The sequence below is a fragment of the Populus nigra genome, chromosome 15 (assembly GCF_951802175.1).
Source record: "Populus nigra chromosome 15, ddPopNigr1.1, whole genome shotgun sequence".
NCBI classification, from domain to species: Eukaryota; Viridiplantae; Streptophyta; class Magnoliopsida; order Malpighiales; family Salicaceae; genus Populus; species Populus nigra.
In genome coordinates, this window is record NC_084866.1 from 11,465,535 (window position 1) to 11,484,569 (window position 19,035).

Sequence of the window (19,035 nt, forward strand, 5' to 3'; positions counted from 1 at the left end):
TTCATTATAATGATGTGTGTGTGTGTGTGTGTATTATTTTGATCCTAAGTCCAATTCAGGGGGAGAATCTAAGTGAATTACAACTCTCTAAACACCTTGTATTTGCATAATTAATCATTCCTAGATTTGATCATTCATAAATTGTTGTTATTCAGTTCATACACTCTTATAACGAAGAATATATGAATGCCATCATTCATATCTTACGCTACTTAGATCTAAATCAATCACAAAATATGACTCTTATTAGCCTAACTTTTCTTATCAAAAATTGATCAAAACCTATCATACACCTCTTATTTATCTCTCTCACAGATGAGCTTGATATATGTTATAAATTATATAAGATTGAATATTGCTAACTTGGTGAAAAAACTAAGTAGATCTACCAATAATTTATGGGACAATTAAAAATCTATAAATATGGTACTCAAATGTTTGATATATACTTTAGACTATGAGTTGCAATATATTGGATACTCAACAATACTTGAGAGTTTTGGTGATGCAAATTGAATATCTAACATTACGAACTCAAAATCCACTAGTTTATATATTTTCACACTCAATAGAGTTATTGAGTATTGGAAATCATCTAATTAAACCTGTATTGCAAGATCATCAATGAAACTAGATTTTATTACTTTTGATAAAACTAGGCAGGAAGTTGAATTACTTCAAAATTTCTTAAAGGATATTCAGAGTTTGCCAAAACCAGTGCTAGTGATTTGTGTCCATTATGACAACCAATTAACAACTGGAATGACACAAAGTAGCATGTATAATGGTAAGTTTAGGTGTGTGTGTGTGTGTATGTAATACCATTAAACTGTTGCTCTTAATTGAAATTATTTGCGTTGACTTTGTGAGGTCAAAGAAAAATACTACAAATCCGTTTACTAAAAGTTTAACGACAGAGTTTGTGTATAGTTCATAAAAAAAAAAATAGGCTTAAATGAATACTTATAGTATACATATAATATGAGAAATCACATACATGAGAGAAAAATATGGCTATTTCTTTAAAAACATTGAAAAGCTAAATTCACTAAGTCATTCATGAACCCAAAGTTGTTCGATGCTAAAATGAATACAAATGTAAAAAGTAAAAAAAATTATGTATGTAAGTATTATTATCTTGATTTACATAAGAGGCTGAATAATTCAAGACATAATGTTCATTAATTACTTTCTCTCTGATATAATGATCTATCAATTCACTAGATAATTTTCATTCATGTAAAGATCGTTGGGAATTGATTTTGATATGATTAAAAGTGGGGTCCATTCATATTTAGATTTAATATTTTATTGAATAATATTCTCAAACATAAGTAATTTAATATGAAACAATAACATTTCTAAAACTAATTATGGATAAATAAAAATTAATCTAAAAAAATATTAATTGGCAAAATTTTCAAACCCAAAAACCTTAATCCCACATTAGAAGATTTCAAGAGGCTTATATAGTTGCAAAAATTAAGCTTGTGGAGCACAAAACTTTCTAAGTTGAGAGATCTTAGACATTATGGAATATGAGTTAAAACAACACTTGTATAATCATTTCGATTTAGGCTTTAATTTAGGTTAATTGTAAAATAATTTTTTGGTTAAGAATTTTTTTTTCCAACTTATCTGGTCATTAAATATGTCACGTTTTCAAAATTATCTTGTTTCATATGTTATCATCCTACTTAATACCTAGAGAGTTTTAGTTAAAATCTTAAACATCTTTAATGTCTAGATTAATGACTTAAATATTTGTAATATATTAAATGTTTTTAATATTTTTTATTTACTAGAATGAATACTCTGAATCATAATTAATCCTTGCAACCCAGGTCCTTAGGGGATGGAGGCACTATGTAGAGGCATAATAACAAGTTTAGCAAGCTCTATCTTTTTTGCAATCCTTTTCATATTGTCTTCCTCATGTCTTTTTATTTTTATTTTTTCTATTATGTAGTTCTATAGCTTTAAGTTCAGTTGTTTTATGGACATTGTTGCACGTCCCCCGCGCAACGATTTTTTGTTATGTTTGCTTGATTCAGGGTCTTAGGAGTCACCACCTAATATTTTATTGAGGGTTACTAGGAAACTCAAATATACTGGTCTTTGTCAGAGATTAAAAGGTAAGGGACTGGTTGTGACTAAAAAAAGTATTAGCACCCCTAACACACCCTACCTAAGATAAGCTGTTTTACGGTTTGATTTGATTTGAAAATTTAAAACATTAATTAAGTTATGAGGTTTTAATAAATCAGTTATTAAATCCCAGAATATATATAAAAACATGTTCTTACATTTTTGAGATGGCGTTGAAAATGCTAAAAACGATGCAAATATATCAAAAATACATTTTTTGGAGGTTTCTTTGTTTTTTTGCTATTTTTTTAGTTTTTTCTGAAAATTTATCAACAATATGGGTAAAAAATTGGATAGCAACAAAGATAATCAAGTTTGTTTTTCAATTTATTAACCTTGAAAGGTAATTTTAAGATACTATTGTTGGAATTTTTAAAAACTATTTGCTTTAAAATTATTTATACCAAGTGACAAAAATATTATCTTTAAAGATAAAGGGTATAAAACCTCTTTATTTTCTTATTTTCATTCAAAATCCAGCAATTAAATACCCTATTATATTTACATTATTTTAAATTTATTGCTTATTATAGATTTGTATGCTGTGTTTTATTTATTTATTTATTAACCCTGCCTGTTTTCACATTGCATTATACTAAACAATTAATTCTTACAAAGACAATATGCATTCTTAATTAGGTAAGACTCCAATGTGATGCTTAACATATCTATTTAAATCTAAATTAATCATTTATAAAATGTGACTCTTGTTAGCCTAACTTTTCATATAAAAAATTGACCACATCCTATCATGTATCCCTCGTATACCTTTCTCACACGTGAACTCGTACACGCACGCACGTGGTGGGTTCTTCCTTAATCTCTGAGTATTAATTAAGACCTTAGGAGAATTATCTGCCTAGGATGTTTGCCTATATAAAGATCCCCAGTTCTTCATGCTCCTACACATCTCCTCCCTTCCTCCATCCCTTGCCGTCTCTCTCTCAAAGAAAACACCCTCTCTAGGTCGCCCCCTCTCTCTGAGACACAAAATGAGAAAACGTTCTTGCAAATGGAGAAAGATGAAAAGGCCGAAACTCTCATCAATCAGGAACAACCCTAGGACTGCTAGAGTTTCCATGCGGAAGAAACTGCATCAGCTCCACAAGATCATTCCAGGCTGTGAAGTTATGGACAATATGGAAACTTTATTCCAAATGACTGCAAACTACATCTTTGCACTGCAACTTAAAGCGAGCTTTCTCCAGAGTTTATGTGCTTTCTATGATGTCTAATCTGAGAGGTGCATACTCAGGCTTGTTCAAACTAGCTAGACCCTGCAAGGCAGTAATTCTATAGAAAAGTTGAATTCAAAGCAGGATATGCTTTAAGAATTCGTCTTTGTTATCTTGATCTTGTACCTAAAAAGGATGTGCTTTGTGATTTATTTTAATATTGCAGGGTGATTAATAACGATATTTATGAATTGTTGTTATAGATTTGCTCATTGATTAGAATGGGAAGATTTTAACTGAGGACGCGTCAAGAACTACTTCATGAAGATTTTAATAAACTGTGGTTACAAAAATAAGATCTTCATTTTCTTCATTAATTCCCTCACTGGTACCAGTATTTAGCCATTGTCAAACCTTATTTTTCTCTTAGTTTTAACAAGAGGTATAATAAATCTAATAATTAAGCTTTAGGCTATACAATAAATAAATAAAAATACACTCGAATTATTGAACAATTACATTGGAGTAGTATCTCTCTCTCTCTCTCTCTCTCTCTCTCTCTCTCTCTCTCTCTCTCTCTCTCTCTCTCTCTCTCTCTCTCTCTCTCTGTGTTTTTTTTACAAGGATCGATTCTTTACTTGATGGGTCACGGCTAGGCTGTATGATTGACAAACAATCAATGGTTTGACTAATTAGTAAACCATGTCGTGACACAGTCGTAAAATTATTGCATGGACAGCTTAATTAATTGAGTGGTGTAGAGGACCTTATCGTTATAAATTGATTGATTTTCTGAGCAAGGAACTCATTGTGATTGTTTTGTTCTATAGATCGAATTTATAAAAGAAATTTCTCGATGGTCCAAATTAATTTTGGTTGTCTTGTAAATTTAGCATGCAGCAATTAATCATAGTGACATTTATAGAAGTAATTAATATCCCAGTTAACTTTCTTTCTTCTTCTTCTTTTCATTTATTTTCTTCTCATCCTTCTTCTTCTTCTTCTTCTTAATTAGAGACTTCGTAAAGTTCTATAGATAGACCTATGTGTTTTTTATTTCTATGTTCCCAAAAAGATTTTATCTAAATTAAGTCCTTTACATGTTTGTGGGTGGATCTAGATGAATGTGTAGATCTGTATTCTCATGGGTTCTTGTTGGGGTTTGATCCTCCACTTATTTAGATTGTAGTTATCTTGAATAAAGATTTGATGATTGTTTTAAATTAGTTAAAACATTTTGATATTAAATGACGAGCAAGAATTTTCTTTATTACGAAGCATGGTAGTGCTATATGTTTTCCTTCTTAATTAATGATAGCTTAAAGTAATATGAATGTGGCATGCTGCATGTCTCTACAAAAGCATCCCAAGTTGGGAGTTTGAAGAGGGTAGCTGGTCATTCATATAAAGAAATTTTAATTTAAAAAAAAAAACAAAAATAAACATTCTCGTATTAATTGCGGTGTGCTAAATGCAACTCTGGATATAAAACAAAGCCAAACCAAGAAGAAAAACGGGAGGCAATTATATATATATATATATATATATATATATATATATATATATATATATATATATATATATATATATATATCCTCCGTATTTCCCACTCATCTAGCACGCACACTCTCATTTTCAAAAAAAGTATACCTTAGCCCCTCTCTCACTAAGAAAATTCTAAACAGGCCCTTCAAAATCTATAATCTTACTTTTCTACCTTCACTTTATTATTTCTAGCTTGTGTTTGGTCCCACGGCACCCATAGCATAAGTAGTAGATCCACCCCATATATATATATATATATATATATATATATATATATATATATATGACGGAAAAAACTAGAAATTAATTACAAAATTGAAAGTAGCCATATAACGTATTTATTTAGGTAAAAAAAAAAGGTGTATAAATTCTTATTTCTATTTATTTCTTTGAAGAACACGTCTTTTCACCATCAAAGATAAACTATATTTCGGTAACTTCAATCACAGTCACGAGGCTCGTATACACTACCTTATTTGCAAATTTCTTTCTTATGAATCTAGCCAAGCTTGGCTCCAATAATTTGGTAGTGGCAGATGCATCGAACTTCGGTATGAAATTGACAACCCTAAAGTTCTTTTTGGCCCTTTCTATTCAAGGTCAAAGAAACTTTTTAGCTAGCTTATCTCAACCTTCACACTTCGTGCACATGCCGTACACATGGGTTTTGATTTTCATGCCTTCGACCAAAGTTTCAAACTTGAATCGGTAATGTTTGAGCCTATCAATTGATGGATCAGTTTCCTGGATTTGCAATTCACCAATCATCCAAATTACTCATACAATTGCCAATTTAATGTACACACACACCATGGAATTATCTTATAGATGTTAACGTTTATATAAATTTTTTTTGTTAAAAAAAAAGGCTTTCTAAGAAAATGGAGAATAATATTTTTGTAATATCAAGGTAGATCACTTTGAAATATAATTAATTAAGCTACTAAGAAACAACATCCACATATATGTAGCACTAATTAATAGAATCTACAACAAAAATAAACAGAAAAAGAATTCCATCAATATTTAAGAATGCTTTTATCTACTACAAAGTATGTATCGATAAATTAAAAATAAAACTAAAAATACGAGTCATCTAGTTTTATAATAATTAAAAAATTTTAATTGATTTTTCAGATTTTCTAAGTGAAAGGTTGCTAATGTAATAGAAAATATATGATGACTCTATTTATTATACCTAAGATAAGTTGTATTATTTTTTATTTTAAAATTAAAAGTGTTCATTATGCTTAAGGATAATCAAAACCTAATGTTTTTTTATTTTAGATTTAAACTAAAGAGTGGTTTTGTATTTGAGCTCGAGACGACTCAATCCCTACTTTGACGAAAGACATGTATTGGACCTCATATAAACATGTAGTCACCAATTTAAATATCCACTAATCAACCTTTAAAGATAAGAATTGAGAATGATCATCTAATTCTAGGTCGAGCTCTCAACATATATGACATCAAATATTCAACACAACAAACAAAAACACATAAACAATATACTAAGACAACTAAATATATATTCATCAATTTTAATACGTGGAAAAAACACCACAAACAATTGTGATTTAATCTATGATTTTGTTTGTTCTTTTTGGTTTGATTATTATCATAGTTAAGGTTGAATTTTTGTTTATTTTCAGGCTAAATTTGGTTGATTTTTGTATGTATTTTGGGTTAAAAGCTGTTGGGTTTATAGTGACCGATGCTTGCTCCAATTGTGTTGTGTGAGAATGATGACGATTTCTATTGTCGTGTGGGATCTATGAGGGAGAGAGGTAGTTGTTATTGAACTAAGAAAAGACTAGTATGGTTCGAGAAAATCAGGGAAAGGAGAGCAAGGTTGCAATTGTTGGTGTCGCGGTTATTATAGAGGAGAGGAGTTTGTATGGGATTGTTGTGGTGGAAGAGACAAGTTTGATAAAAAAAAAATGATGGTTAGTCTCAGTGAGGGGACTAATCGGGAGAGAAGAAGAATCACATCCATATGGAGAGATTTTTTTTTGGTGAGGGGTTGTCGGTAGTTAAGTGTCTTAGTTTTTTTTTCTTTTACTTTTGCTAGGTTCTTTTTCCTCTATCTCTATGTTCTTTTATATGTATCTCAAGCTCTTATTTATAATGGTAAACCCCTAGGAAAATAAAAATCTAGTGTAAATGGTACCACAATTACAACTAAATCAAATATAGGGACTAGGGTAAATGGGCATGGCAAATATGCTGGCATGGGCAACCCAGGCTCTAGTGGGTAAGAGACATCCACGATGTTCAAACAGTGCATGACGAGTCACTTGGTGGCCAAACGACAACTTCTATGAAGATGTTGGAAGCATTTATTTGCACTTTTTTTAGTGGTCCGACATATGTTGCTAGAAGCATGACAATTGAGATCCAACAAGTTTTTTTTCTTTTCCTCTTGCTTTTCTCTCTCCTCTTCTCAGGAATCATGTTGGCCTGCCAAAAACAACATATTTTGTCATTTGTTTTCTTTTTCAAATTTGTTTCTCATTGTTTTGATTATTATTAGTTTTTTTGAATCATTTTATTGATTGATTTTTTAATTACATCCATTTGTATTTGATTTCATTTAATTTTTATATCGACTTTAATCCTTGATCTTTTTATGCTGATTTTTTAATTGATTTATTTTTTTTTTCATCACTCAGCATTCAGTTTCATTTTATTTTTATCTTAAATTTGTTCCTTATTGTTTAGATTGCTATTTATTTTTTTCTTTTTTGATTGATTGTTTTTTTTTTCAATTTCACCCCTCAATATTTTGTTGGTTGTGGATTTGGATTTTTTCTGTTTGACTTATATGGGGTTAGTCTTAGCCTTATGATCTAAGTTACGAGTTTTGAAAATTAGTCCGAGTTAACTTTGGTTTTTTAGGTCCTTTTTAATTTACTTTTTCAATTTTATTATTTAATATTGGGTTGGTTGGGGATTAAATTTCATGATTTTTTCACTTTTCTTTTTATAAGGTCATTCTGATATTATATCTCATATCATGAGCTTAGCAGGTTAACTAAAGTTGATTCGACTTTTTTTGTTTAATTAATTTTTTTAATTTTAATTTTCAACATTAATTTTTTTATATTTGAATTTTATTTAATCATATTATTAAACCAGCTACTCTTATTGAACCAAGTTGTTTAAGTTTTTTTCACTTCTTTAAAATTACTAACATTGCATCAATAATTTATTTTTTTATATTAATTTAAAATAAAGCCCGCGGCGTATCAGTCACCAATATACTATAAGTGAAGACTATTGTCTATATATATATATATATATATATATATATATATATATATAAACCTTTGAAAAGGAGCATGAAAGTGAAACCCTCGTGAAAAAAACAGGTTCCAGTACTCGAAAGGTAGGATGGATTGGCGAAGACGCCATCTCCTAGCTAGCGGAGGATGGTCTTAGGCTGGTCTAACTTTAATGTCTGTAACTTTGCATGAACTCATCCAAGATCAATGAACTGACAAGTGATAAGGACTCTATTTCCATTAATTTCTTTCTTTTACCCTAACGAGTTGCGTGAGCTTCTGGAGCTGCAGTCCTGTATGCATTAATTGTCAATTCAATTCACCCAAATCAATAGAGCTCTCTACCTTATGTAACTTGCGTGGCTACTCTAATTGGAAATTGAGGTCTATATATAAATAGAAATGTGTCAAAATTTATTTTAACACGTTGATGTGAAAATAAATTTAAAAATAAAAAATGATTATTTTAATATATTTTAAATAAAAAATACTTTAAAAAACAAGTTTTGTAAATCTTTTCGATACACCATACCACAACAAATGCTATATCATATGCAGAATTCCCTTCCGATATTTATTAGTAATGAAACAAAAAAGAAATGTCAAGTTAGCTTATCCGCTTGAGGATATATAGGAGTTAAATTTCTTAATTAGCTTATGTTAACATCTTCAAAATGGTGCCTTCTCCAATGCTATATATAGAGTGTTAAATATGAATATCAAAGGCACTAGGTGAAGCATCCGGCCCTCCTTATTGGATATATATATATATATATTAGAAAATTCCGATAGTAATCAAAAAAATCCAGCCATGATCCTGCTCCCTTAACTAGTTAGCACACGATATGATGACACTTTTTAAAATACATATTTTTACAATAATTAAAATAGATATTAGTAAGAAAATATGATGATTAGAAATACTTAATGGAAATTACCTTTTTTTATTCATATAATTTTTCTGTTTTGACAATAATATACTTTTTTTTTATTATCAACATGGTTTATTGGATATAAAAGATAATGACAATTAAAAAAGATATTTGCAAAAATTCTAATAACTTGAATTGAAGAAAAAAAGTATCTTTTTAATAAGAAAAAACTCTATTTTTTAATACATCAGCTAATGTTTTATCCATCTTTTTTATTTATTTATTTATTTTCTTGAATAGACAAGATAATACATCATCTATTTAGACAAGCAATGCGCTATCTTCGGGTGTAAATTTCAATCACCATCTTATTTATTTATTTTTTTATTTTTTTGAATAGACGATATAATACATCATCTATTTAGACAAGCAATGCGCTATCTTCGGGTGTAAATTTCAATCACCTCATGTGACTAGATATTTGGTGTCCAAGTTTTTGGATCTTCCAAATCTAATTTTCAACTTGTTTTTATTTGAAAATATCCAAAAAAAAATTTATAAAAACCTCAAAATAATTGTTTCCAATCCGAAACAACAATTAATCACTCAAAAATAAGAAAAACAAAATGAGTTAAAAAAACCCCTTGCTAGGCCTAAATTTGTTTTTTTCTGTTATAGTTAGAGGATACAACCACCTCCATTGAATTCTTTTATCAAGACAAACCATTAACACCAAGCTCATATTTTTTTATGGTCATAATGTGATTGTCCTTGCATTTTTTCTTTTTCTTTTTTTTTCACAATTTTCTCTCTCCTATCATAACTTAGAGACAAAACATGATGAAAATGAAGTTAGAGAACTGAAACAAACAAACCTACAACTACAAGGACCAAATATTAAAAAATAAAAACTTTGTTATGATTTTTTCCATGATTTATCAATAAAAAAACATTTAAGAAGAATCTTAGCTCAAAAAGTTAAGTTGTAAGGTCAAATTTGAGAAACAATTTTGTATTATTATCTAACACATCATTTTATTTCAAAGTTTTTTAAATTTAAAATTAGTACAAACTTACTACAATCTTACACTTGATTTGATTTTATTAATCTAATTAATACTAATGAAATAGATAAAAATCATTTGATCTTTAAATTTTTGATACTATATTAAAGAATAATTTCAATTTAAAAACTTAAAAAGTTAAATAAAGTATAAAATAATTTTATATTAATCTTTAGTAATAAAAACAATTTGAGGAATTAGTATAAATTGTAACAGAAATTGCTTGAAATTAAGATTGCAATATTGTAGAAATTAAATCCGTATGCGAGCATAAAGGGTCCTTTTCTAGTCATTGATGATGACCAATAAACCAGCCTAGCCTGGATAAAGATAGTCAGGGAGGGGGGTGCCATCGCTGCTGCAGGGAGGGGTCATTTCCCAGAAGAGAGCCTAATTAATGCCACACACGTGCATGGGTTGATAGGGGTCTTTAATCTATACGACATCTTCATGTTTTCATTCGGAATTTTCCAAATAACACATCAATTCCATTTACTGTGCGGAGGACAGAAACTTTTGATGGAGAGAACAACATCAACATGTCGGATCGAAAACCATCCTCTCTTGCTATGACTTTTCTTTCTTCCTGTGTTTACCATACCTTTGGCACCATTAAATTGGTAACATATTATGGACTGCAAATCTGTGCTGTATATATGATGCCCTATCTCGAGCCTATCCCTTCTCTGAAGAAAAAACGTGCTGGGTTGTTTATCAAACCCTAATGAGTTTCTACGGATCTCAACAGCTAGTAATGATGCCACCCAATTCGTCGTGTGTTCTGATTCACGTTTCAACATCTTGTGGGTATTTCAATCATGGCCTTGGCCAGTAGTTTCCAGGGATCATGTTTCGTCTTTCAATGGTTATGGTTAGTATGATGCCACGTTGGGGTGCCTTTCCAGCGTCTGTGAAGCTGCCGCCCAAGCAATTGAGTCCCAGCAATATTCATGAATTCTTTCTTCTGTCTTTTCCAATCGTATCTCAGATTCTCAATAATAATTAAATGCAGTTAATAATGGACTGCTCGGTTATTTATTTGAAAATAAAACACTTCAAAGATCTTTCCAAGTTTATGACATAAAACATAATAGACATTCTTTACATACAAGTTTATGTTAAAAAATATGCATAGACTTCTTTGTCTTCATTTCAAGAATCTAAACTGTTGAAATAAAAAAGCTACTCTACCAGCACCAGTGTCCTTTCATTTTCAGCCTCGGGCGGCCGGGAGAGTGGTTGATGCAAATAATTGCACAATAATACCTAATTTAAATCATGCAGGCCGTGGTCGTCCTTCAGTGAATGCTATCTTATGCATACACGTTTGCACACCACAGCTCTTAACAAACCCTCCATGGGCTTCACTCAACAGCATTGTTGAATTATATATTAAAACGAAGAAGCATGTTGGTATATATGTATAGCTTGTTTTTGTAATTAAAACTGCATTTGAATGTATTTTAAGAGTTTATCTGACTCGAAAATGTCAAATTAATATTTTTTTAATATTATCCGATTATTCTGATATATTAATATTAAAAATATATAAAAATAATAATAATTTTAATATATTTTCAAATCAAAAAATACTTTTAAAAAACTCTTTACCATACTCTCAACGACTGGTCCCAGAGGGAAAATATCGGAAAACTGCTGGTCATAGCTACTGAATTCCTAGCTAATAGTGATCCCTAACAACTCTGAATTTATGTGTGGATAAGAATAAAAGAAATAAGAAGTATAAAATAATTTTAAATCAATTAAGGCTAGTAACAACATTATTTCTAATAAAATAAATGTAACAAAGAAATTAATATTTTTTATTACTTTCATGATTAAATAGAAATAAATATCAACTAGTTCTTATATTTTATTTTATCCTAAAATGTTTAATTTGCATTTTATTCTCAATTGTACAAAAAAATACATTTCTTTTTTATCCACTTTTAATTAGATTGTTTAGGCAAATATTAAAGATTAGTTGGGACATCTGCATGTTGTAAAATTTTAATATTTAAAAACCATATGTCAACCGATACAAATGGGTCACAAAATATATGAAAATTATATTGAGTTATAATTGGATAGTCCACTTCACATTATTCGTATAAAATATATATACTTCTTGCGACTTTTCCTAATATTTGAATGATAACTTAAATTACTATTAGAATGAATTGTCATGTGATCTTAATAGTTGAATTAACACTTACTTAAAATGTTATTATGTATTCCCTATTATTTTTTTACTATCTTTTACACATACATTATTCAAGTACATATTTAATATTTTCTATGAAATAATAATCTTTAAAATTTTGTATAATTTTTTTATAATCATAATTTAAATTTAACTAATTTCCATATCATGTCATTAGAAGAAATTCTGTTTTTCTAAAAAAAAAAAAAGCTGAAAAATATAAAATAAGAAAGAAATTTTTTTAATGTACTTAATGTGAAATATTTTCAATTTAAAAATATAATTTGTTACTTTTATTAAAAAAATAAAAAGGGTTTGAGTATATGATGATAACGAATATAATCAAATATAAAAGTAAAAAAGCATGATAAATTAAAATATAAAATATTTTTATATTTTTTATTATCTATAATTGAAAACTCTTTAAAAGTTCCCAAAACAAATCAAATATAAAATTAAAAACATGATAAATTATGATATAAAATATTTTTATATTTTGTTATATGTATAAGAAGACTCTTTAATAGTTTCCAAAATAAATAAAACTCGATAAAACATTAGATGTTAGATAAAAGTTTTGCTTAGTATATATTCTAATAACTTTTAATTAATACTATAATATAAGTATCATAGTTTTTAATCAGTCATAATATTAATAAAGATAGAGCCTTTTTTTTTTCAAAAAGAGTAAACTTGTTTCATTTAATGGAGTCAAAATCAACGAAAGGCAAGTCTCCTATAAAAAATAATTAATATCCAATTTAATAATTTACTATGTTTTGATCTAAGTTTTTTAGTTTTAGTATTAATTATTATGGGATGAATAGAAATTAAATACATAGACATGAGCAAAACAACCCAATGAATTTCTCAAAGGGGTCTTATTTTATATTACTAGTGATTTGAGAAAGAAATAATAAAATCTTGATGATAACATAAGACAATGACATCGAAAGATCCTTATTTAAAAAATTAATAAGTTTATTTAATAATCTGATATAAATTTTCAATGTTATTTTATTATTTTTTAGAACTCCATAGAACCGAACTTCCATGTTATAGCACAGTACCTAGCAATTATAAACCAGCAAGAGACGTACAGTAAATTTCAGTCTACAGTTCAGCACTGGAGATGGAGCCATGATGCTTACAGATAAATCCACAAGGAAAAGCCATGAAAGAAAATAGCAATTGAACGAACATTCAGGAGGATAATCCACTGTAGTTGACCTCACGGAGAGGGAATTAAGGTAATTCGCTTACTGAAACTGACAAGACACAGATTTAACTCTTGATGTGCATCGCCTTGCACTTATAATCATGTAATGATAATTCACTATGCAATCCTGTCAACAAAAAGTAACAATGTCTTAGTTCAATCGCGATACAGACAGCACAAATATTAGGAAAAACAAAAACAGTGTTTAGATTTCTATCATTGTTATCCTATGAAGAAATGTTGCCTCTGCACCATCTCTAATACCTAACCCTTGGTTCATTTTGCATCAAGTCTACAGCCAGTGGTACACAATTATGTAGGCCTGTAAACGCTAGGTATAATCAGATCAAATGGCATTTCAACTTTCCAAGACACATGCTGCTGGCCCCAGTATAATGAACACTTTGTGCCGTCTAATCTACTTAACTGTCACTGGTAGTTTAAGTTCTCAGAATTGTTCTAGCGATTTCCAATACAAACTTCCTTTCTCCATCAACAGAATGACATATTAACTGTTTGTCATGTTAAGTTGAGCAAACCGGACCTGAGATTTTGAAGGTCGAGGCACTTGCAACTATGAAAACATCTACGGATCAAACTCGAGCTCAACAAACTAAGAGTGTTATATGATAGAATTAAGTGCTCATTTCCGACAAGATGATGAAAACAAACCGAATCTTAAAACATAGTTCACGCTCTGCACACTCGACGCATACATAGAAATCATACTTAATTACCCCTTTTGTCATTGCATTAATATAAACGGGTGGTTAGATAAATTTTGAATTTTTTTTGTTTAAAATTATTTTTTAATATATTTTTAATTATTTTGATATTTTAATATTAAAAATAACTTATTAAAAATAAAAAAATATTATTTTGATGTATTTCAAAAAATATTACTTTAAAAAACGCCGTAAAAATTCAGTCAAGAAGAAGCTTCCGTAGCTGCGCATCATGCGTTCCCTTCCCTGGACAGAATAAACCAAGTCTCACAATCCAAGGAGCTTTATTCAGGAAACTAATAGCACAACGGAAAACAAACAATATCCCTTGACATAGAACAAATTAAGCAACTCCGCGCCATTATATCAATTTTACAGACAACATGATCAGAAAGTTGTTTCTCAGTAGAGAATTGTGAGTTCTGCAAGTTTTCTGCTGTACGTAGAAAAATCAACGTTAAATGCAAGAAACAATATGTCGACTAGCCTTGGCCATATATTATGATGTTAAATGTGCTGTATTCTTTTGCCAATAACTTTGAGAAACAATGTATATATGCTTGCATCCCACCAGATAGTTTCATGTGCATAACCTCTTACAATTGAATTTCAGTCCCGCCCACGTTATTCTAAAAAAATCACACAAGAAACAGCATATGAGCCCTATATAATTGGATAGTGTTGAAAACCAGTTCTTTAAGATCCAATTATCTTCATTTTTTCTAAATCAGAGGGAGCAGAGGCTGAAACCCAGATAAATAACAAGAAAAATGCACGTGGCATAAGAAAGTAACCGACAGCGAAGAGCGGCAACTTTGGTAGACCATGTGCTTCACTGTTTCCTTGTGCACGAACGTCTGCTGGCCAGAAATGCATTTCTCAGGAAGCTCAGAGAATTGGTCTTCTACTGTTACATTTGATGTCTCGACAGTTGATTGATTATCCTTCGTGGTTAATTTCCTGGTTGGAACTTCCATAGTAATTTTTTTTAACGTACCTAGCTGTCCTGAAATTAAAACAACCTCAGAAATGACATAATAAATCATAAGGCTCAGAAGTTTCAGTACAATCCTTCACAGCATCAATGATTTCTATGCTCCAAAGTGAAGGGATAAAAGAAGAAAAATAAATAAATGCATAAAGTAAGAAACAAGTATGAAGCCAAACAAAACCTGGTCCATGCAGCAAGAAAATCAAACCGAATCCATGGTTCAAACAAACTGAAGTATCTTTCACTTGAAACCAAAGTTGCTGAAACTTCTATATAACTACCAACGCAAAAATTACCAGAACTGAACCATCACATTATGATAACTACAGGTTATTGAGTTAATGCCGCCGCCCCCCCGCCCCCCCCAAAAAAAAAAAACAAATCATCTGACCTCCTTCATCCTTAGGAAAGGAATTCTTTAATGGCTACCAAAAGTCATTCAAAGGATTTATAAACAAAAACCCAACGAATTTCAAACTCATAATTTCTAGGAAATAGCTTATCAAAAGCTATCATCTGATTCAGTCACTCCACAACTAATAGTAGCCAATAGTATGAGGAGCAAGCAATGGGTGCTATATTTTAAGTGCTGATTCAAAAAAATAAAGCACAGGAAGCTATGGAAACCCGTAATACTTTATTTTTATTAATGCACTTTGAACTATCAAGTCTTTTCCAGAGCAGAAACAACAGAACAGATACAGAACCCATTTACATGAGCAGAGACAAACAAAGTCCAGCACATATAAACCTACACGGATAGTTCAGATGGTGAACAACAGGTTTAGCAACAGTGATGTCTTCCTGAGGCTGGGGATGCATTTTTCCCAACATACAAAGAATTTGTTGCCAGCCGTTTGAACTTCCCAACAGAAGTCAATGGCATTGCAGGTTTACTGTCGGTTAGCTGCAGTATGAACAATGATTCAGCATTTAAGCTGCTCATGGATATAGATCACCTCTTAGGTTGTACAGTGGTTAAATAAGAGCAGAGCCCTGTCCCCTCAGAGACATCTGATAAAATTGGAATGATCTGAGTAAGTTCATAAATCACTAACATGATCCATCTACTCTTACAGCTTTGTACTAATTATAGAGATAAAGCAGGCAAAAGAGGCTGCATGATCACTGTTCAAGGGCGTTGTTATTTGAAGAACATAATGCAAAAACATGTGGAGTTGCACTAGCAGATATAAAATGAAAGAGAACATGCAACAAACACCATAATGTTCCATGGTCTGGAAGCTGGAGTAACTTGAACCATACACTAGCATATATCTATTTGAGATATGAAATTAGAAACAAAAAAATGGGTTTTTTGCTTCAAATAATTCTGTGATAAAAGTGTCATTGTGAATCACAAAAACTCTGCAACCACCTTGCATGTCCATATCAATTCTGTATCAGAATACCAATTTGAAGACGTTTGGAAGTCAATAGCTTCTCCAAAAGTGGAGGCTTTTCTATGATTAGCTGCACTTGAGAACCTTCAAACAAGGGAGCATCTATGGCGCATTGGAGTTCTTGATTTTCCAGCAAGCCTCTGCTCTATTTGTGGTGAGTATCAGGAGACGGTGGCGCATCTTTTCCTTCACTACCAACAGGACTTGCAGCTGTGGTCAAGATTTTTCAATTGGTGGGGATGCTCGTGGGTGATGTCTAGAACAGTGGATGGCCTATTTCAGCAGTAGAGTATGCATGCTCATGGGAAAATGCACAAGAAAATGTGGCTCTTGGTTCTAGATTCAACATTTTGGTCCATTTGGCTGCCAAGGAATGCCAAGGTTTTCAATGGAAAATCCATTGATTGGGATGATTTGTTCTCCTTAACTCTCCTTAGTGTTGTTAAATGAGCTAAGTTCTTGGACAAGCAATTTGCATATATAGGCTGTGATTTATTGAGAAGCTCATATAGAATCAAAAAACGGGATAGCACTCTGAATACCTGGGAGATACTTTGATACCTCTCTTATATATACACGTTGGTACATCATGCATTCATTTGTTGATACTATTCCACCTTGTTATTCTTCCAATCAAATTTCTTAATAATAGGAAACGCCCAATACTTGTTCATTGATGCTAGAGCTAAAGAGAGCAGAATGCAAGCTATCGATTAGCCAATGCAAAATGGATTATAATCACAAAATTCAAAATATGTAAGGATTAAGGTGCTACATAAAGTTAACTCCCTAATTTTCAATGGTCAACTCCGTTGATATAATAACTTTTGACAGATAAACAGCCACTGCTAGCCAGCAATATGAATCTAAGAAGAATAGAAATTTGAAGGAAAGCCTTATCAGCCTAGAGCTCATGCATTAAAAAACAAAAACAATTTATTTCCCAGAGGAACATCCAAAGAGAAAATGAAATAAAAGCGAAGTTCAAACCTAATTATTTGAAAACTGAAACATCAAATAGACAAAGCTGGTAACATAAAAAGCCTATTGTTGTTCAAGCATCCTTCTAGAAAACTGAAACATCAAACAGGACTGGAACTGATATTACCTGTAGTAGAAGAAGAGCTGGTCTTTGAAGCAATATGTGGTGTCGAGATGAAAGGAGAAAACATGTAAGAATCAGATTTCATACAGTCCACAATTTTCTCGAGGAACCATTTCTTGTTTTTCTTAATGGGATTGCTCTTCTTTTGAACACCTAATTACACTCTCTTCTCCATCTCTACTTGATCCACTCGGAATTCTGAAAACAGAAACAAACATAGAATTCATCACTCTTTCAATTAGGCCAAATTACTTAATCAACTTTTCAAATTCTTAGGCTCCAATCCCACAAAAAACGTAAAGGAGAAGTCACCATGAACGTAAGGATGGCAAGTTGTAAGTACGAAGAGAAATAAAAGCATTTACCAAAGCAAAGAAGAAAAAATAACGGGGAAAAAAATCCTGTAACAAATCATCTAAAAATAAAGCACAAAAATAAATGCAGAATTGGACAAATCGTCAGTCAAATCACAGCTACAAACAAAAAGAAAACACAAGCTGATGCATCGATATCTATCATCTATGTATGTTAATATAATCAGTTGAAGATTCTAAACAGAATAAAGAAAGAAGGACAGTACAGACAGAGAGATTTTACCTCAAAGCCAACGATTTTTTTGGGAAGGCTGGAAGGAGAAAGCAGTTAGTCTTGAAAGCCAGATATTGTTTTCTGGTTATCTTTGATGGGTTTGCTGACTTGCTCTTGTTTTGAACTCCTAACAACACTCTCTTCACCTGTGTGCGTGTGTGGTCTCAAAGGAAACACTTCGGAACAGAGAGCAGAGAAAGGGAGGCAAAATCAACAAACAAGGCTTTCCTTTGCTTCTTTTGGCGGTTGGGATCGTTAAGAAATACGTGGCACGTAATGAGATATTTTGTTCTTGTTTCGATATTGAAATGATCACTTTCTTGTTCTATCTCTTCAAAATCAACAACAATTTCTTACATATTTGAGTTTTTCTCACATCGGCACGTTTGTTAGTTATTTTATGTTTTTTACAGTGACAATTATTTTCTGTGCTGGCAGAAATAAAAACAGCTCCTTGTCATTTTCTGTGACAGACCAAGAAGAAGAAGAAGAACCCAAAAATTACATGGAAACAGTAGAGAGAGTGTTTCCAAGCTGGTAATCCATTTTTTTCTTCACAAATCCTTGACTCATAGTTATAATTTTACTAAATTCAAACAAAGGGTGTTACTGATTGATTAGTTTACTCTAGATTTTAGGCTTTTAGGTAGTTTAATTTAGATTTTATGTTCTAACACTAATGTTCATTCTTTCTGCTTGTTAAGGCTAAA

The 19,035-nt window shown here is 30.9% G+C and overlaps 1 long non-coding RNA gene across 1 annotated transcript; it reads right to left on the bottom strand.

Annotated features, from left to right (window-relative positions):
• Positions 1-14,695: 14,695 nt before the first annotated feature.
• Positions 14,696-18,732, bottom strand: LOC133673760 (uncharacterized). The gene is made up of 3 exons (XR_009835056.1): positions 18,335-18,732; positions 17,741-17,935; positions 14,696-15,244 (listed from the first exon to the last, which is right to left on the bottom strand). It is a non-coding gene; the product is annotated as an uncharacterized LOC133673760 (long non-coding RNA).
• Positions 18,733-19,035: the final 303 nt, after the last annotated feature.